This window comes from Pogona vitticeps, chromosome 2 (genome assembly GCF_051106095.1).
Source record: "Pogona vitticeps strain Pit_001003342236 chromosome 2, PviZW2.1, whole genome shotgun sequence".
In the NCBI taxonomy this organism is placed as follows: domain Eukaryota; kingdom Metazoa; phylum Chordata; class Lepidosauria; order Squamata; family Agamidae; genus Pogona; species Pogona vitticeps.
Genome location: NC_135784.1, coordinates 79989791 through 80003360, shown reverse-complemented (window position 1 = coordinate 80003360; position 13570 = coordinate 79989791). Strand labels below are relative to the sequence as shown.

Here is a 13570-nt window from a genome sequence, read left to right as displayed (position 1 = left end):
CAGCTTCTCATAGCAAAATTCAAGCTTAGACTGAAGAGATTAGGAAAAACCACTGGGCCACTCAGGTATAATCTAAACCAAATCCCTTATGAATACACAGTGGAAGTAAAGAACAGATTTAAGGAACTAGATTTGGTGGACAGAGTGCCTGAAGAACTTTGGATAGAGGCTCGTAACATTGTCCAGGAGGCAGCAACGAAAACCATCCCAAAGAAAAGGAAATGCAAGAAAGCAAAGTGGCTGTCCAACGAAGCCTTAGAAATAGCAGATAGGAGAAGGGAAGCAAAATGCAAGGGAGATAGGGAAAGTTACAGAAACTTGAATTCAGACTTCCAAAGAATAGCAAGGAGAGACAAGAGGGCCTTCTTAAATGAACAATGCAAAGAAATAGAGGAAGATAACAGAAAAGGAAAGACCAGAGATCTGTTCAGGAAAATTGGACATATTAAAGGAACATTTTGCGCAAAGATGAACATGATAAAAGACAAAAATGGGAGGGACCTAACAGAAGCAGAAGACGTCAAGAAGAGGTGGCAAGAATACACAGAGGAATTATATCAGAAAGATTTGGATATCCCGGACAACCCAGACAATGTAGTTGCTGACCTTGAGCCAGACATCCTGGAGAGCGAAGTCAAGTGGGCCTTAGAAAGCCTGGCTAACAACAAGGCCAGTGGAGGTGATGGCATTCCAGTTGAACTATTTAAAATCTTGAAAGATGATGCTGTTAAGGTGCTACATTCAATATGCCAGCAAGTTTGGAAAACTCAACAGTGGCCAGAGGATTGGAAAAGATCAGTCTACATCCCAATCCCAAAGAAAGGCAGTGCCAAAGAATGCTCCAACTACCGGACAATTGCACTCATTTCGCACGTTAGCAAGGTTATGCTCAAAATCCTGCAAGGTAGGCTTCATCAGTATGTGGACCGAGAACTCCCAGAAGTACAAGCTGGATTCCGAAGAGGCAGAGGAACTCGAGACCAAATTGCTAACTTGCGCTGGATTATGGAGAAAGCCAGAGAGTTCCAGAAAAATATCTACTTCTGCTTCATTGACTATGCGAAAGCCTTTGACTGTGTGGACCACAGCAAACTATGGCAAGTTCTTAAAGAAATGGGAGTGCCTGACCACTTTATCTGTCTCCTGAGAAACCTATATGTGGGACAGGAAGCAACAGTTAGAACTGGTCATGGAACAACTGAGTGGTTCAAAATTGGGAAAGGAGTATGGCAAGGCTGTATATTGTCCCCCAGCTTATTTAACTTATATGCAGAATACATCATGCGGAAGGCTGGACTGGAAGAAACCCAAGCCGGAATTAAGATTGCCGGAAGAAATATCAACAACCTCCGATATGCAGATGATACCACTCTGATGGCAGAAAGTGAGGAGGAATTAAAGAACCTTGTAATGAGAGTGAAAGAGGAGAGTGCAAAAAACGGTCTGAAACTCAACATCAAAAAAACTAAGATCATGGCCACTGGTCCCATCACCTCCTGGGAAATAGAAGGGGAAGATATGGAGGCAGTGTCAAATTTTATCTTCCTGGGCTCCATGATCACTGCAGATGGAGACAGCAGCCCTGAAATTAAAAGGCGCCTTCTTCTTGGGAGGAAAGCGATGACAAATCTTGACAGCATCTTGAAAAGCAGAGACATCACCTTGCCAACAAAAGTCCGAATAGTCAAAGCTATGGTTTTTCCTGTCGTGATGTATGGAAGTGAGAGCTGGACCATAAAGAAAGCAGACCGCCGAAGAATTGATGCCTTTGAATTGTAGTGCTGGAGGAGGCTCTTGAGAATCCCCTGGACTGCAAGGAGAACAAACCTATCAGTTCTAAAGGAAATCAACCCTGAGTGCTCACTGGAAGGACAGATCCTGAAGCTGAGGCTCCAGTACTTTGGCCATCTCATGAGAAGAAAAGAGTCCTTGGAAAAAACCTTGATGTTAGGAAGGTGTGATGGCAAGAGGAGAAGGGGACGACAGAGGATGAGATGGCTGGACAGTGTCTGCAAAGCAACCAACATGAACCTGACACAACTCCGGGAGGCAGTAGAAGACAGGAGGGCCTGGCGTGCTCTGGTCCATGGGGTCACGAAGAGTCGGACACGACTAAACGACTGAGCTGAGCCGAAATCCTGATCACAAATGTAAGATCTGAAACAAAATGGTGTGAAATGAATCATTCAGATTCTTAGGAGCTTAGAGAGCTGTACAGAATATTTGTTCTTAGTCTTCCTGCAAACCATTTGATGAAAATCAGAAAAATGCTGAAACACTGTGTGAAAGACTTTCTATAATACCAACATAGCTGAAAAATTCGGAAATTAGAAAATATGAGTCATGACCTGTTACTTTTATAAGTACACACACACATTAGACAGAAATCATATGGACCTCAGAGAGCCTGGGAAAATTACCTTTTTGTACTACAGCTTCCTGAACCCCTTTGACAGTACTAGAGCCAAGGGAACCTGACCCACATTATTATGAGGAAAAAAGTAAGACTAAATAGTAGATTGGGCTTAGCTTGAGAATGGTTTTGGAAACTTGTTTCCCTATACACTTCTGTGTCTTGCCCTTCTGCAAGCAAGCGAAGACCTTTCTCTTCAGGCAGGCTTTTCCTTAGTGAATGACTGTGTAGGAGAGGTTTTTAAAAAGATGCTTTGCATTTTGTTGCTTCTAAATCTGTTTTAGTCATACTTTATCCAACATTTTAAATATAATGTTATTACTGTAATTTGTTTAATATTTGAATAATTGACATTTTTTAGCTTTAACATTGTGTTTTCATGATGTAAGCCATCTTGGGTCCTTCCTTAGGACACAGGTGGGGTAAAATATTTTAATTAAATAAATACTGTGCAGATTTTGTGGATCTTCTGGATCCAGACAGAAGCAGAGTTAGAGCAGAATAAACAACAGTGTGTGTGAAAGTACACTACACAATTTTGGAGCATTTTTTTTTATTTCTATCAAATGGTTTGCATGGACACTAAAACAGTCCTTCTGTTTTCAATAATGAATAGCTGGGGCAGTCTCTTCTTTACAGGTGAGACAAAGTGCTTGGGCCATAATTAGGGGGGAAAAAGGTCTGCTGCTCGCTCAAGAAGTGCCACTGTCAGAGTTCGTCATAGATAAACAGGGGAGAGGGGCGCTGAGAGTAATCCTAGGGTCACTACTGAGAACTAGTGATGCTGCTAGAATTTATAGGCCTCAATATCTAATATGCAGCTGATCCAGTGGTGGGATTCAAATAAATTAACAACAGGTTCTATGTCCTAATGATAAATAAATAAATAAATAAATAAATAAATAAATAAATAAATAAATAAATAAATAAATAAATAAATAAATAAATAAATGCATAAATAAATAAATAAATAAATAAATAAATAAATAAACAAATAAATAAACAAACAAATAAATAAATAAATAAATAAATAAATAAATAAATAAATAAATGCCCAGGACATTTTAAAAAAAAGGTACCACATAAGCAACAGTCTTATGTGGTACCTTTAACTTGAAAAAATCATAGTAAAATGAGGACAGTTGGGTGTTTGACTGAAGCAGTCTCACCCCAAAACCTTTTCCCTCTGTGTCCTGCCCTCATGCCTTGTCAATCACCCCCCTCTCTGCCTCGAAGCCATGAGCTTTCCTCCAGTGACGTCAAGGACTCATCCTCGCCACCCCCTTTCCCCCATTGACGCCTCTGCTCTTTCCAGGGCTTTATCTCTCTCACCCACACCCCACCTCAGACAGCTCAGTGTGGCACAGGAAGGGAGGCAGCTAATTGCGCCCCCATCCCCCCCGCTCGTCTCTGGTCACCTGGCCCCTCTTCCTTCATTCATCTCAGGCCAGCAAACGGTTCTAAGAACCAATAGTACATTTAGGAATCGGTTCTATAGAATAGGTGGGAACCTGCTGAATCCCACCTCTGAGCTGATCCAACAGGAGGCAGTGGGGAAGAAAAGACAGACCACCATCAGCCCCATCAGAATTCTCCCCACACTTAGATACTAGAAGGATACAGTAATATTTGCACAGAAAAAGAGAAAGCCAAGATGTTCCCTCAACAAGTCTATGCTGCTCAACAAAAAGCTGCATTTCATATGCATGTGGCTACAGGGCGGTATAGTGTATTTAAGTAACCATCCATGCAAGCTTGCTGCTCTTGTGGAACTTCTATTGTTTTTCCCATCTGGTGATAGTTGGGTCTATGGAAGATTTACTCTGCACAGTTGTTAAACAAACTAGGTAGTAGATCAGGGTGATTTTACCAACAAATTAAAACTTCAATCCTATGTCCACTTAATAATGAAAGGTTCAATCCTGTATTCCAATCTTATGTGGAAGTAAGACACTGTAATATGACTTATTTTGAAGCACACATGTGTAGGCTAATGGTGTAAATCCAAAATTCAAACATAGAGACACACAAAACCCTTATCCACATGAAGCAGGGGGAAAGAATTTTTTTCAGTTCCTTCTTAAAGTAAAAAAATTCCAACATTTGCAGATTTCCTTGTATTTCAAATGGAAAGAATTTTGTTATATATATATATATATATATATATATATATATATATATATATATATATATATATATATATATATATATATATATATATATATATATATATATATATATATATATATATATATATATATATATATATAAAACTGGGATTTCCCCCTTCCTATTCCCCACTCTATATCTAAGCTAAATACAAGAAGAAAGTATGATCTGAATACTCCATTCAATTTATGTTTTAAAAAGATTTTAAAAAATGTAATAGGGTTGATAGCTGGTACAAAGGTAAACTACTTGCCACATACATCACTGCTGTCTGACACAATGACACAATAACCACAATAGCCTTGGCTACATTTGAACATTCAATCTAAATGCAAATGCCATTGTTTTAAATTACCTTTTATCCTCCTGACTTGAATTTACTGAATTTTAGCTCTCTAGAAGTATAATTTCTTCAGCAGACGCCTTCCAAGAATTATCTTGGTAAAATCTTTTTTATCTGGCCAAACATTAAGTAGCCACGGATAACAAGTCATAATAATTTTTATGCAACACAATAGATTTCACATACATATTTGATCTTCTAAGTGTTTTATAGTCAACATATTTAGATATCAACAAAGTTTTGTTTTATGGGATTATTAGGAATGGTAAGCTTTAGTCAATATTTGGCCATCAATCTGAATACATTCCAATGAACACAAAAATAAACTTGACTGAAAGAGAATAAATTACTGAAATCTCAAATATATTAATAGTTAATAGATAAGTGAATATATCTGTAGTCAATTACACATGACTGTCCATCTTAAAACAGACAGATCTTACTGCCTTTGAGTGGTACATTTTAATTTGACATAAGCTAATGTTGCAGCAGAGGAGGCAAGAGTAAGGTTAAGATCATGGAGTAGGAAGAGTTTTTAAAACACGTCATAATAGAGAAAAGCTCCCACTGATGCCAGTTTTCAGAGAGGTACTCATGTCTGACTATTTCAGGATATATAACGGAAACAAAAACAGAAATTTTCTGGCGCCTTGAATACCAACACATTGATTTCAATGTGAGTGTTCATGAATAACAATACACTTTCTCAGATGCATGGAGTACAAGAGTTAGGTCACAGTTTTATATATACAGTGTACATGGTTGTGGGGGTGGGTAACAAGGGAAAAGTGATATAATTGAATTGTCAAACCCAGTAGTGAAGCTTTAAAGTGCCAACAGCATTAACACGGGAAGGAAACAAGGTGGTGATCACACATACATTCTAGGAATAGGTAGAATAATTTGTTTGTCTGTGATTGATAGACAATGGTTAGGCTGTTGCCTTTGAAGTCTTAGTGCAAATTATGTTTATTTTAAAGAAATAATTGATTGTGCTAAAGCTACCATATTTTCCATTTATAAGATGCCCCCATGTATAAGATGCCCTCACTTTTCTAACCCAAAATTAAGAAATCTAGGTGGGGCTTAGCAAGTGTAGGAGGAAAGGGATCAAAGAGCTGCAGGGTCACTTTGATCCCTGCTTTCTCCCTTTGTGCTAAGCCCTGCAGGTCTTAGCAAAAGGAGGGGGAAAGGGATCAAAGCAATCCCGCAACTGCACGATCATTTGATTCCTTTCATTTGATCATACAGCCATGGGATTGCTTTGATTCATCCCCCCTCCTTTTGTTAAGCCTCATGGGACTTAGCAAGCAGAGGAGAAAGCAGGGATCAAAGTGATCCTGAAGTGCTTTGATCCCTGCTTTCCTTTTGCTAAGGATTAGCAACTGGAGGGGAAAGCAGGGATCAAAGCCCTACAGGAACAATTTGATCCCTGCTTTCCCCTCCACTTGTTTTTGTACTCTCCTCAGCTTACTTCAGTGTATAAGATGACCCTCAATTTTTAGTCTAAAAATTTTAGATAAAAGTATAGTCTTAGCTTTACCACATTAAACAATTTATTGGCTATAGAAAAGACTGAATAGAAAACCAGCTTACACTATGCTAAAAATCCCAATCTTTATTTAAGCTATTAGATGCAAACTGGAATTTATGAATGTAACCCACTTCACCTCTGAACTCTCCTTTGGTAATTTCATTCTTCTAAAAAGGCACACTGAGTGTCAAGGATGATTGAAGGATCCTGACACTGGCTTTCAAGTGGTGCAAAAGCAAAGTGCAGGGCTCATGTACTGATTCCAGCAGAGAACTGGAAGACTCAGACCTTGTTTTGAGGCAAATGTTCTGTAACCTCAAGATTCCTATCTGAAAGTCAAGTCTGCCTCGTAGAAAACAGTTCATTAAAAGAGGGAATGCCTTTAGGGGTGAAAAATGTCGAATTGCCATAGCAGATTTTTTTTTCATATGTATAATTTGCTTTGTTTTCTGATTGGTCACCTATAACAATGATTTTATTTGCAAGTATGATTGCTCAATGGGGACGTGGTGGCGCTGCGGGCTAAACTGCAGAAGCCTGTGCTGCAGGGTCAGAAGACCAAGCAGTCGTAAGATCGAATCCATGCAACGGAGTGAGCTCCCGTCGCTTGTCCCAGCTCCCGCCAACCTAGTGGTTCGAAAGCATGCAAATGCAAATAGATAAATAGGGACCACCTCGGTGGGAAGGTAACAGCGTTCCGTGTCTAAGTCGCACTGGCCATGTGACCACGGAAGATTGTCTTCGGACAAAACGCTGGCTCTATGGCTTGGAAACGGGGATGAGCACCGCCCCCTAGAGTCGAACACGACGGGACAAAAATTGTCAAGGGGAACCTTTACCTTTACCTTTATGATTGCTCAAGCATGAGGGTCTGCTTAAGAATCACATATCTGAAACATTAATATGATTTCAGCTTCATTGAAAGTGTTATCTGTTACCTACAGTGTGACCTTACAACAGACTCGGAGAAAATATTTTGAAATATGAAAGTGTTGCAGTTGTGAGTTAACCTGAATGTGAAATTCATAGTTGTAGTTTTAGAAGAGCTAGCTGTGAGATGCAACCATACACCCCGGACTCTTAAAGCCAATGAATGTTTTGAATGTTTTACTTGTGAAGTCTGATTTTCATTTTATTCCATATGTCTGAAGATGTGGACTTGATAAATGAAAGCTCACATCAAAATATAATAGTAAGTCTTTAAGATGCCACAATGTTCTTGTCTTTTTTTAATTTTTAGTTTTATTTTCTGTTCTTTTTTCCTTTGGATTTTGCTTGAATGTATGAGCATATTTCTTTGAAAAATATTGCTTTTGAGATTATATGAAAAATGTATCTGCGGTATTCAGTTTGTGATTAAACTATCAAGTGATTAAATGTTTGTGAACCACAAACTGAAATTTACACATGATTTATATGTGAATCTTTATTCAACCTAAGCATAACATGTTCTGGTGTCAAGACTGTAATCCAGTTGCACATGGGGAAAGAACACCAATTATCTTCAAGCCAGTATTTATCACAGCTGGGTTGGTTCAGAAATAAATGGCTCACAGTACTTAGTACTTTTCTAGCCTCTCGGATTGCTAATGTCAGGAACTTGTTACAGTTTTTGCTTTTAAAGGTGATACTAATAACATACACAGTAAATTTTTATGAATATGCCAATAGATTTTCCCCCTCTAAGGAAAGCTGTAAATCCTCTGCTGACAGTATATTAACTTAATGAAGCAGAATATTTAAAGTAGTTAAAAACCATTAATGTGTGTTAACAATGCATTCCCCAAGTAAATCACAATAATTAATATTGAAGATGAATCTCTTGAAGAAAGTACTTATTTGCTCATAATAATAATATGTACTGTACATTTAATTCCTTTGTGCTTTGTTAGAAACAGTACATTTCTGCCTACTGAGCATCAAATGTACCTACAAAGCTTTTAGCTAAAATTGATGGATTATAAATAATTCTTATAAACTCCCTTGGGCAAAGCAGTTCTACACATGATTCTACTTTTATCTGAAGTGTATATCTTACTTTCTTATATGACTATGTTTGGCAATAACAAATCAGTTTAAATTCCTAGATACACGAGTACTGTACAATTTTCATGCATTTGCAAACAGCTGGCTGGACAGCTCAGTAGTTTAGGTATCTGACTGCGGAGCCAGAGGTTGGGATTTCAATCCCCACTGTATCTCCTGTGAGTAGAGCCAATCTGCGTTGTCTTGGCCAAGCTGCACAGGTCCAGGGTGCCATCAGAAGAAGGAAATGGCAAACCACTTCTGAGTATTCTCTACCTGGAAGATCCTGAAAAGGGTTGCTATAAGTCAGAACTGAGTTGAAGGCACATGATTATTATTATCTGTAAACAGATATCTTTGAATATTGAGCTATGAGGGGCTCAGTGAAATTATGTGCTGCTTCAAAAATATTTATTTGAGTTCTGCACATTAAAAATTGTGGTAGGGTTTCCACAAGACTCATCAGGGTCTACAGGGATGCATGTCAATAAAGTAAGATCCCCACAATGTGGACACCACATTTCACCATAATCACATAGAGGTATCTCTCAGGAAGCCACTTTGATGGATTAAAAGCTCTTGTTTTGTGCTGATAGAGTGAAATAAAAAATGATATATTACACACTGATGAAGTGCATGATCTATTTTGCACATATTTCCCTTCACAAATAGGACATTTAAAAAAAATCTTGGCAAGTGAGTGAGGTATGCCTTCTTCACTTGCTTAATTTAATAATTTGAAGGAGCTAATTGTTTCTGGTGTCAGAATGATGACTCTAACACTTCCTGCCCTTTGTTACGGTTTCCTAGGGAGGGGATCCTTGAAGTCAACATTTTCCATCTGTTCTTCAAGAAACAGACTGAGGTAGCTAAAATTATAGGGTAGGTCCATTCACAGTAATGAGTGCCATTGTTTCCTGAAAGTCTTGCAAAGGATCCACTATCTTTCCTTGAAGTGTTATTACTCTTGGAGTGATATGGTATTCTTTTTCGATCAGTTTTCCATTGTCTTAGCTAGACAAATAGTTTAAGAATGTATAATCTATTCTAGATGACCCTTAGGATACATTTCCAGGCATACAGGGTGCAGTTTAAATATAATCCCAACAGGAGGGTATACAAATGTTCCAAGCATCAAGGTGTCCTCTAGTAACAGACTGTTGCCTGAGTTCTCCTTCTTGGACCAAAGAATCGTCAGCTATCAGGGCCTCATCTTCTCTTGTTGTCCTTGGGGTAGGATAGTGCATCCTGACAAGGGCAGGGGGCTCTACCTTCTCAACCTCTTTTGGTCCTACTTCTGGGGGAAAGGCAGGATATTAAAGAAACACATGTTGTTTTTAAATTACTTAATACAGTGGTGCCTCACTTAACGAGCGCCTCGGTTAATGACGAATCCGCATAGCGACGGGGTTTTTGCGGTCGCAAAAGCGATCACATGACAATGTTTCTAATGGTAAAAAATTGCTTTGCAATGATCGGTAAGCTGTTTCGCTTACCAATTTTTGCATAGCGATGTTTTAAAAACAGCTGATCGGCGGTCCCAAAATGGCCACCGGAAAAAAATGGCCGCCCGCTGTGTTTTCGTGCCGATTCCTCGCATACCGGGCAGCGAAAATGGCGGCCGTATGGAGGATTTTTGCTTAAAGGTAAGTTTTAAGCCCACAGGAACGCATTAAACAGGGTTTATGCATTCCTATGGGCTTTTTCTTTTCGCATAGCGACGAATCCAGATAGCGACGATTTTTCCAGAACAGATTATCATCGCTATGCGGGGCACCACTGTAGTTATGAGGTTATGAGCTCACTAAATTGTGGTGGAAGCCAAACAGCATACAGTTTAAGCTCATGTTCTGTTACGGCGGTTAAAATGATGTTGACATGGACAGAAGAAAGTGTGTTGTATACTGTGAGCCACCACTATTGCAATAAGAGTGTTTTAACCAGTAACTGCTTCTGAGAAACTGGAAAACAAAATAGTTGCTTTAAATAATTGCTATCTTCACACTAATTAAGAAGTATAACTGTAAAAACTACTTTTTAAAAGCAACTTTCTAGCTTTTGGTCGTCCAAGAGACAACTGTCTGATCTGTCTCCCAAAAGTAAACTACATGCCTCTCCTACGTCTTCAGCCAGCAACTCTTTTCTAGTTCTATTTGTCTTCTCGCACCTCTATCCCACTCTCCATCTTCATTTCCTTCTTTCTCCTTTTCTCTGTATCCCTGCTAGCCATCTAAATACATTCCTATTGGCAATGCCTTTCTTCCCATAGCTATTCTATTTCCATGGTACAGTGGTGCCTTGCTAGACAGTTACCCCGCATGACAGTTTTTTCGCTAGACATTGACTTTTTGCGATCGCTATAGCGATTCGCAAAACAGTGATTCCTATGGGGGAATTTCACTGGACAGTGTTTTGTCCCTGCTTCGCAAACCGATTTTCACTAGACGACAATTTTGACAGCTTCCTCCGCACTCACAAAACAGGTGTTTTCGGGACCTAAGCTTCGCAAGACAGCGATTTAAACAGCTGATTGGCGGTTCGCAAAGTGGCTTTCCTATAGCCGATCTTCGCTAGACAATGACGATTCTTCCCCATTGGAATGCATTAAACAGGTTTCAATGCATTCCAATGGGGAAATGCTTTTCGCTAGACAATGATTTCTCTATGCAGTGATTTCAGTGGAACGGATTATCATCATCTAGCGAGGCACCACTGTATGTGTTCCAATGAAATGCTATTAAAGCCTTTGTCGGGAGAGCAGGGGAAGATGAAGGGTCAGGAGAAGCCAAGGTGCATTGATTTCGCTAAACAGCGATTTCAGTGGAACAGATTATCATTGTCTAGCGAGGCACCACTGTAATGTTAATTCCTGAGCCTCCAAAAAGAGACTTACCAGAGTGTATGGTAAACCAGATGCAGGACAGCCAGATCCAGAGTCTAAAACAGTGCATGTCAAGCAAGTCCAAAAGCACATGCAGGCAGTTCAAAAGATCACAGGTAGCAAGGAGGAAGCAGCAAAGTTGGGGTGCAAGGCATCCAGAACTGGTAGAGACATTGTATCTCATGGCTTCCAGTCTCCACTTAAGGCTCCTTTTATAGCTAGGCTGCTGCTGCTCCACCACCTGGAACTCAGTTGCAGATGTTTGTGCAGTTCGGAGGCCTCAGTTGCAGGGTTTGGGCTGTGGGTCTTTCTGACCACCTGGTTTTCCCTTCAGTCTATGGAACGTGTGGGCTGGGGAGGGAGTCTAGCCTCCTCTCACTACACTCCAAAGCCACCTTTACTTGGTGGTTCATGCTCCTGGCTCCTAAAGGATCTGCTAACATTTGGGGATTTGGTCTCCTAGGTCTTGGAGGGTCCAGGGTCAACAATCATTCATCCATGTTGGGTTCAGGAGATTCTGATTAATCCTTCCTGGATGATGCATCCAGTGAGGGCATGACAACAGCCAACCTGCTTTCTATCTCCACCCAGTTAATTGAGACTGCCTAGGTCCAGGAGAGAAGATTTCTGTAGATAAAGATTCTAGACTAAGGACTCCATAAGACCTCGTGACTCCAGCATTTCTCTAAGAACCTGCACTTCTCTGGAGAGGCTGCACTAAGCTCTTTAGCAGCAGTGCACTTTAAGAGACCTGTAGAGAGAACCTCTGGATCTATCTGCAAAAGTGCTGTATCTACCTACAATAACCTCAATGAAGAAAGGAGAGGAAGCTCAATTACTTCCCATCCTAGAGAGCTCTAAGACTAAAAAACACACAGATAGGAGGCCTCCAGTCAATGAATCACATGCCTTCAGACTGAGAAGAACCAGGGTCTTTCTGATGATGTGGCAATCATGCTGACATATGGGGAATATCCAAGATTTTCTCAAAATAAAGTTCTTTGGAACACCTTGTTTGGGCTTGAATCCCATCTGGATGGAACTGCCACCTAAGAGAGAAAATTTGCCTACCCTGGATGGATACATCAACTACATATTTTCCTGGAGAAAACTATGTTTAATTTGGATTACTGCAACATATCATAGGTCTGCCTTTGAAAAGTCTCTGTAATAGCTGATGCATGGCTGCAGGCAGAAAGCTTCCAGGAACCCATTAATGGGATCATGTAATTTTACTGCAGTATAATTTGTACTTGCTTCTGTATTTATTTGTATGGACAGAAAATTTATAATCCAGGCTTCGATTGGCATCATGCAAGCAGCTCGTGTTTCTAAACTACAAGGACACATTAAAACAATGCAAACGTCTACCTTGCAGATCTCTACCTAATCCTTCTTAGAAAAGAGTAAAACATAAATTGGTAGCTTTTTGTTATTACAGAAGTTTTCCCATTTTAATTGACCTATCAGTGGCAGTACCAGGTCACATGTTTAGAAAAATGTATGAAGAATTGAAATGCTGGAAAAGAATGGTAAAAGATTATTCCTTAACTGCTATATAATGTCCTCATAACAATGCCCAAAGTACATATTGTGAATAAATTGCAAAGATTTATTGCCTATGAAAAAAAACTGCCAGCAAGAAGTTCAGAGCTCTGGCAATATGACAATTCCATCTGTTACCTCTTCCTACAATTTCTATAAATTCCATACTTATGTATAACTCCTCTAGAATTAAAAGACTTTGAGTTCTGAAACATCTATCAAATTCTGAACTTTTGCTCATAAATTATCACAGATGTTACTTTGTAAAAGAAACTTACTGTGTTACTCATTACATCTTGGCAGCCAAGTTGTTAACATTACTCCAAGTAATGATAGCACAAGTAATTCATTGTGTTACTCCAAGGAGCCTAATTTAAATTGCTGACATTGTTCAAAACTGGGAAGCAGAAACTTTGTTAACTACGTAATAGTAGAGTTGGGTCTTGTTCAACACTAGGAAGCCAAAAGTCCTTGGAGACCACATATGGAGATTCCAGTCTACCTCCTTCTGCCCTTCTCTGTTCTAAGCTAAACAACTTTCAATAATGTGTTCAGTGTCCCTTGCTGGTCTTCAGGATACTATTAAGCTGATACCACTTACCTTCTCATCTACCCTGAAAACGTTGTTTTAGGCTAGGATATAAATGTAATAAATAAATA

General features: G+C 39.4%; 2 long non-coding RNA genes across 2 annotated transcripts in view; both read right to left on the bottom strand.

Annotated features, from left to right (window-relative positions):
• The window catches only part of LOC144586744 (uncharacterized), a 70418-nt gene that overhangs the window by 33611 nt on the left and 23237 nt on the right, over positions 1–13570 (bottom strand). The window lies entirely within an intron of this gene.
• On the bottom strand, positions 4668–13564 carry LOC140704416 (uncharacterized). Its single transcript, XR_012083597.2, has 2 exons — positions 11378–13564; positions 4668–8770 (listed from the first exon to the last, which is right to left on the bottom strand). It is a non-coding gene; the product is annotated as an uncharacterized LOC140704416 (long non-coding RNA).